The 8,473-nt window shown below is 35.0% G+C and overlaps 1 long non-coding RNA gene across 1 annotated transcript; it reads right to left on the reverse strand.

Moving 5' to 3' along the window:
• Window positions 1-389: 389 nt before the first annotated feature.
• On the reverse strand, window positions 390-3,392 carry LOC113320719. The gene is made up of 4 exons (XR_003346258.1): window positions 3,265-3,392; window positions 1,769-1,857; window positions 1,135-1,360; window positions 390-1,038 (listed from the first exon to the last, which is right to left on the reverse strand). It is a non-coding gene; the product is annotated as an uncharacterized LOC113320719 (long non-coding RNA).
• Window positions 3,393-8,473: the final 5,081 nt, after the last annotated feature.

Here is an 8,473-nt window from a genome sequence, read left to right on the forward strand (position 1 = left end):
ATTCTTTCAGAAGAAAACTTAACCAATCTGGAAGAAAAAATTGACCCATTCTTTGGAAACTCTGTTTGTAATGTTTCAGGTTCCACTATGTGTCTAGCTGCGTGCACATCTCAGATGCCTGAATATTATCCAAGATTGACGTGCTCATTTTGTTCTCAAAATAGTCATGAACTATCAAGGTGTTACAAGCACAAACACCAATTGAGGCACGTCAACAAACTTCAACGAAGAGCAAATCGATTAGAAAATAAGCTTAAACTTGCTCAGAAGACCGCTGAGGTATGTAGGATATTATCTTCGTCTAAGAAGTTAGTTTCCAAGGACAAAACAAGACCATTAGAGAAGAAAGTATGGTCAAATTGTTTTGATAGACATAGGTATGAGGATTCCTCTCAAGAGGAGCATGGTGGATAAATTGTTGTTCACCGCAACACAACTTGATTGTGTTGATTTGTAAATCTTGTCTCATGTACCTGATCAAAAGAGACAAGTTTGTGTACCTCTCAGGTTTTAGGAAAAGTCTTTTTTTCTTTTTTTCTTAGTTTTTGTTCTTCCTTGTCTATCAATAAAAGAAAGGGTTATTTTGTACAATTATACTCTCTCCAGGGTTCAGAGTTGTGTGTGCATGAACCTGTTAAAAGGTTGCGTAACCCTACATTCCTTTTTCCTTCCCTGAAACCTCTTTTTATCTCAAAACTGCTTGTTGAGTTTAACTTGTGATTTTCTCTCACAAACCCATACGTTTATGGATACTCCAAGCATGATGTCTTCTGATGGAAAAGATGCTAATATGATTGTTAAGCCATCAATCATGAAGGAATAGGCGCATATTGTACATGCCGTAAAAATTAGCGGAGCATATAAGCGCGCAAGATTTTGCAGTTCTACTTGTTGCTCGCACATCACTTCATACGACGCATATATCTTGTCTAAAATATAAAACACGCTACTTACCACAAAACCGGTGGCAAAATAAAGAAAGAAATTTCATTTTCTACGCCATCCAAAAAGGGCGTGGAAAAACCTTCGGCACTTCGACTAATGAGGAAAATAACAAACACTAAAAAACTCAAATATCTGGCTAAATTTGGAAACTAAATAATATCAAAAATATCAGTGATGTTAAATAAATACCTATTTTTGGATATTTCTTTTTATCCGCAAGAATGATTTGTGCATTCTATAGCATAATACCAGATGGAAGTGGACGTCTAACTCATTTTTAAAAAATTCTCTATATAAAAATAGAGTTTTTTCAAGCGTTGTGGTTAACCCGAGCCTCTGGTTGATTCTGGCCTCACCATTTAAAATTTCGTCCAATAGAAATTAAGGAAAATCTTTTAGCCCCACAATATATCTTCTGACCAATCACATTCAAGAAAAAATATATTACTAAAATCCAATTAGATTCTTACATTATATTAATACATGTAAATAAATATAAATAATAATCACAATTAGATTTTACAATTCAGGTACATATATTAATAAATTCATCTTATCATCATAAAATTGTAATCATATAATCAAAACAAACCATAAAACTATTAAAACATTAAAAAAAATTGTCCAATGTCCATGTCCAATTACATTTTTGAAAATCAATCTAATCCTAATTACAAATCCAGGTTGTTAATAATTAAACCAATCCTAATTTTACAATTATAATTGAAGCAAGAGAAAAAAAAAAGAAAAGAATAATGAATACACTATCAATCGTAAATTGATAATAGAGTTTAGAACAATAATTGAAATTAAAGGGAAATACCTGGAATTAACCAATGATTATCCGTTGATCTAGGTTAACTTCTTCCTCCATAGAAGACTTGGTCGAGACAAACTTTAAACACCGATCCTCTGCGAAACAAAAACACCAAAAATCATAAGAGAGAACAACAAAACAAAAACAGAGAAATATCTTATGAAAAACAAAGAACCAAGAAAAAAACGAAATACAATTTTCACCTAATATTGCATTCCAAAAATAAAATAATAATAAAAAAATCTATTCTTAGACCGTAAAAATGTTCTAGATTTTTTGGAGGCAAATATTTTCGCATTTAGTATGGCTATCAAAAAAATAGATATTCGCCGACCAAATATAGAAATTATGTAAATTTTGGTATATTAATTAATATCATTTCTAAAGTATCGTTTTTTTTTTTTTTGAAATTTGAACCTTCGTCGCTCTGTATATAAAAGGTTTGAGCCAACACCAAATCCCATTGTTTGCAAGTTTCTCTTATTTTTGCTAGGGTTTAGTTATGTTGGTTTTTCTTTTTCATCCTATTTACCGTTTATTGTCTAATCGATTATTTTTTTTGTTTTGCATAAACCTCGAAAGTGAGATCAATGGCTGCGACAGTAGGAGTTCATGAGTATTGAAATGGTTATTTTGGAGCTTTGTGAACATGGTAATAAACTCACACAAAGGTATAGAGCTGTGAAATCCTTTTCTTTTGGTACTCTTTCGTATTTGTCGTTTTGATTGTGTTTTGCTTTTTACTGGATTTTGTCAGAAGATGATACCTCCTCGAATGGGAAAGTCGTGGTTAAAAGTCGTTTATTTATGGAAACGTGTGTATATTTGATTTATTAACCATGGAGCTTAGCCGAATTAGGATTTGTTTTTATGTTTCTGGTTACCACTAGGAATATGACCAAATATATGCCGACGATTTTCCAATCAATTTATAGAATAGTTTGAATTTATTTGGTTATTGTGATATGTAGTTTATCTTTAAACCAGATATTCCATGGATAAGCTATATATATTTCAAGTGATGTCCCAGATAACTATTGCAATTTAATCTTCTCTTGGTAGCCTTTTGGATGAATCAGGGTTGTACTTTTCATGCGTGGATGGTGGATCTTTAAGTGCTCTGAATGAATCAGAGCTACGAATAATTTGTGATGAAATAGGATGTGAAACAAAAACAAAAGTGTATGAAAATATGGTTTTTAATATGTTTATGTGACTTTTTAATCGAAAACTGCATAAAGATGAGTTAATTTGTTAGGGCTTGAAGTAATATTGTATTCTGTTGCACATGATATTGAGTTAATTTGTTAGGTATCAAGTAGAGTTTGTACATAATTTTTCATACATTAAACTAATTGGATGAAGAAGCGCTAAATGGGTTCTAGAAGGAGAAGGGAAAAGAAAGACAACCAAAGATATCCATGTTAAAATAGTGACAGTGCAACTTCATGAAATGTTCTTTAAATGGTTGGAAATATCTTAATTATGATTACTGGACTTACATTTCAGGACGATGCAAAGCAAGCAACAATTGGAGTATTTGGTTGTCCTGGAGACTATGCAAATGGGGTGGACGTACTACCAATTAATGGTGGAAAGTGCAGAGAATATTGGAGTATTTGATCGTCTGCAACATTAAGCTTTAGTACCTCACCGTTCCTTGCATGGAGCTTTGTCGAAATTTTCGGTATGTTGTTTTGGCATAGAGCTTAAATATTATTTTTAGTATAAAAAAGCATATACAGTCAAATTGAAATTTGCACCATTCTAAAATTCTTCATTTTTAATGTTTGCCACAAAATTTGAGAGATGTACATTGCGTTGAAATCTCTGGTGAAAGGGATTTTGTTTTTGCATAATTTATTGCATCTCCATTTGTTGGATAGGTGCTTACAATTGATAGCTTACCCAGGGACGTATATAAGTGTGGGCACATCTTAGGCACGTGTCCAAGCTGAATTTCCCAAAAGAATATATGTTCTACTAATATTTCTCATTAGATTTCCTAAAGAAAAGGAAAGAAAATAATTTGTTTGTTACTCTGTTTAGATTTCTACTATTTAAAATTTCAAATTAAGTCTTTTATGTTTAATCTCATATAGGTAACAGAATACTATTAATTAATGCCAGTACTATCTTTTGCTACAAAATAGGAAGAAAAAGATTGAAATTTTCTTTATTTACAGTTAAAACTTTGTATATTTACCGTTTGTAAGTATTGGTCATCATCTCATTAGGCCTCTGCCTTAAAAAAAGGCTAACAACACCAGGGAATTTAACGGGAATTCGTCAGACAATTAATAACACAAAGCAATTCAAGAAACAATTATCAAGATATAAAATTTCCAAGGTCTCTTATCCCAAATACATTTCATACTATATGTGGAAGACTTATCTTTACATATATCCAATTACAAATTTTTGATTAATAAATTAAAGATAGGTTTTATCAAACTTATCTTTACATCCATTTTGATGAATCGGATGGAAGATGAGAGGATGAATAAGTTCGTTTTGTTAAATTGAGAAAGATATGTTCGATGGAAGTTATCATAGAACGATTCTAAAGTATGGAATATGGAAATTTGTATGGGAAGAGAAATATGTATCTACTCGGAGGCTATTAATAAAATAAAAATAAATCGAAGTGCCTCTGCCAAAGAAATGGGGTTGATTGATAGTTTTTTCAAGTACACTTTACCTTACCTTTTGGTTGAACTATATCTTGGATTTAAGGAGGGGTTTTGCTAGGATGTACATGCAATTGTATGCTGGTAGCACGAAATTTCGTGTTTGTAGATTACTTTGTTTTGCTAACAAAGAGATAACTAACATGGCTCAATTGGGACCCTGCAAAAATAATTAGAGGCCTTAGATTCCTATCCCCACTCATGGGAAGAGGATAAGGGGTGTCTAAAATACCATGAAAAGACTAGATTACCCCTGATGAACATGAGCATAGAGATTCTAATGTAATTGTGAGAATAATTCTATGTATCTTCATTGATAGGCAAAAGCCTGATTTATACATGTTTACACAACTAGATAAGGAAAATAAAAGATACACCTAACAACTAGATAAGGCAAATAAAAGATACACCTAACAATATCTAGGATATATACAGAAAGAATATATATGCAATTACAACCAAATAACAAACACAATAATGTCAAGATATATCATATCTTGACCATATATTAACACCCCCCCTCAGACTCAAGGTGGTGGAGTACACATCTTGAGTCTGGAAATTAAGAATCGAAGACGAGCTGCAGAGTGAGTCTTGGTGAAAAGATCAGCCACTTGAAATTTTGATTTAACATGTGGAAGAGTGATTGTACCTTTCTTGAAATGATGACGAGTAAAATGACAATCTATCTCTATATGTTTTGTACGCTCATGAAAGACATCATTGTGTGTAATTTGAATAGCAGCCTTGTTATCACAATACAATGGTGTAGGAGCAGAAATTAGAACTCCCATATCACGAAGTAGCCACCGTAACCAAATGAGTTCAGATGTGGTGTGAGCAAGTGCTCTATACTCTGCTTCAGCACTTGAACGAGAAACCACACTTTGTTTCTTACTTCTCCATGAAATCAACGAGTCTCCCAAGAACACACAATAGCCTGTAATAGATTTTCTATCTGTAATATCCCTAGCCCAACCGGAATCTGAGTAAGCTTGAAGAGTGAGATCAGACTTTGATGAGAAACACAGACCTTGATGAAGAGACCCCTTGATATATCTTAGAATTCTGAGAACAACTGCATAATGAGTAGATCTTGGAGCAGACATAAACTGACTGACTATGTGAACTGCATGACTTATGTCTGGTCTCGTAATGGTCAAGTAATTTAGACTCCCTACTAGTTGACGATACAATGTTGGATTAGACAATAGAGTCCCGTCTGTAGGACTGTATTTTACATTCAATTCAAGAGATGCGTCAGTTACCTTATTGTCAGATAGCCCTGCACGCTGTAGAATCTCATATGCATATTTGACTTGTGATATGAAATAACCAATGGGTGACATGCCAAATTCAATGCCAAGAAAGTAACTTAAAGATCCAAGATCTTTCATCTTAAAACAATCACTGAGATATGATTTGAGTTCAGTAATACCTTGTAGATCACTGCCAGTAATAACCATGTCGTCAACATACAAGAGAAGAATGACAATTCCTTTTTCTGACGATCTGACAAACATAGCTGAATCACAGAAGCTTTGTGTAAAGACATACTGGAGAATTGCATTGCTAAACTTCTCAAACCAAGCACGAGGTGCTTGTTTGAGTCCATATAATGCCCGTCGAAGCTTACATACTTGATTAGGTTCATGAGGCAAACCAGGAGGAGGTTGCATGTAAACCTCTTCTTGTAACTCACCATGAAGAAACGCGTTTTTCACGTCCATTTGATGAAGCCCCCATTGTCGTGCTGCAGCAACAACAAGTAATGTACGAACTGTAACCATTCTGGCCACTGGTGCAAATGTTTCTTCATAGTCAACACCATACTCTTGTGTATAACCTTTTGCAACAACTCGTGATTTACATCGTTCAAACTCACCATCTGACTTGGTCTTAACTTTATAGACCCATCTGCTTCCAACAACTGATTTTCCAGGAGGAAGGTCCACCATTTCCCATGTGCCTGCTCTGCATGTGCTTCCAATTCCATCCATTGAATCTTGCCATTCTGGAATGGCTGCAGCTTCTCTGTATGTTTTTGGTTCATAAAATGACAAAATAGAAGACAAGGAACATGATAGTCTGCATACTTAGCTGGTGGTCTTCGATTGCGAGGTGGCAAAGAATTTTCTTCAGAATCAGGATCTCGTTCCTGAGTTGCACTGTTAGGTTGAGTCGTAGAGTGGTCTTGGTCATCCGTATTTGGTGGATCAAAACTAGAGGAGATGGACTTTCAGGAGTAGATATAGGAAAAGTGCTAGGATTGGATTCACTAGGAAATGGATCAGAATAAGTGAAAGACTCAAAAGATGATGATTTGCTGCTTGGAAGTGACCAGAATGGAACTTTCTCCCAGAATGTGACATGACGAGAGACACGAAGCTTTCTATTAACTGGATCATAACAACGGTACCCTTTTTGTTCAATACCATAACCAAGGAAGACACACAAGACATTCTTTTGACCAAGTTTATGACGTTCACGTTCTGGAAGGAGTACAAAACAAGTTGAACCAAAGACTCGAAGCTCAGAATAGTTTGGTTTCTTACCATAGAGACGCTCATAAGTGACATTCCTCCTATGACAGTTGTTGGGACTCTATTGATGGTGTAGACTGCAGTAAGGACTGATTCTCCCCAGAAATTTGAAGGAACTGAGCCAGAAATTAACTGAGTTCTAGCTGTCTCTATAATATGACGGTGTTTACGTTCTGCAACTCCATTTTGTTCTGGAGTTTCAGTACATGACAGTTGAAAAATGGTGCCTTGGGTTTTAAGAAATTCTTTGAATGGATTGGAAATATATTCCCCTCCTTGATCAGCACGAAAAACTTTGATCACTTTACCAAACTGAGTTTTTATCATGGTTGAGAAATCAACATATAACTTAAGAAAATCTGCTCTAGATCTGAATAGATATACCCATGCATAACACGAATAATCATCAATAAAACTGACATAATACAAAGCACCTCCCTTTGACATAATTGGAGATTTACCCCATACATCAGAATGTATAAGAGCAAAAGGTTCAGTTGAGACAGAAATGCTAAGATTAAAAGAAAGAGCTGGTTGTTTTGCCAGTTTACAAGAGATGCAATTTGGTTCTTTATCTAACCGAGTATCTCCTAGTAAACCCTTATTGATCATATATGAAAGACGAGAAAAGGAAGCATGACCTAACCTAGAATGCCAAGACATGAAGGGAGATATTGACACAGGTGCAGTGGGAGTAACAGCTACGACATGACTTTCAGATTCCGCTGAGAGAGCAATGGATTGAAGGAGATACAACCGACCAACTCTACGGCCTATCCCAACTAGCTTCCCGGTTTTGAGATCTTGTATAGCACAAACAAAAGGAAAATAATATGTGTTATAACCTTGATCACACAATTGACCAACTGAAATAAGATTCATTGTAATATTTGGAACAAGAAGCACATTTGGTACATAGAAGTTATTTGAATTGTTGACCAAGCCTATATGACTTGTAGTTATTGTTGATCCATCAACAGTATGAATCTTAGGGGTGATGACAGGATGAAGACTTTCAAAAAACTTTTGATTAAAAGTCATATGGTTTGATGCTCCTGAGTCGAGAAACCATTCTGTTGAATAAATACCTGAGGAGATAGAGAAGGCAGATGCAGCTGTAGGGTTGTTACCAATTGAGAGTGCTTGTTTAATCATCTCTTTAATATCAGCAAGGTTTGGTGCTGAACCACCACCAGGTACAACTAATGCAGATGAGGTTGTCGATGTTGCATAAGGATCTGTTGCAGATGAAACTGGAGCTGCCGTAAATCTGGTAGGTGTATTGAATTTTTTTCCTCCATTAGCATTGATCCTTCTCATGTTTCTTGAGGTTGGTGAGGTGCAGAATCTAGATGAGTGACCAAATTCCTTACAATACCCACACTGTGTTGTGGGTGTGTCAGGTATTGTGGCAGCAGGTGATGTATTGGCCGATGGGAGATTGCATTTCCTTGCCAAGTGTTCAAAGGTCTTGCAGT

Source organism: Papaver somniferum, chromosome 11 (genome assembly GCF_003573695.1).
Source record: "Papaver somniferum cultivar HN1 chromosome 11, ASM357369v1, whole genome shotgun sequence".
NCBI lineage: Eukaryota > Viridiplantae > Streptophyta > Magnoliopsida > Ranunculales > Papaveraceae > Papaver > Papaver somniferum.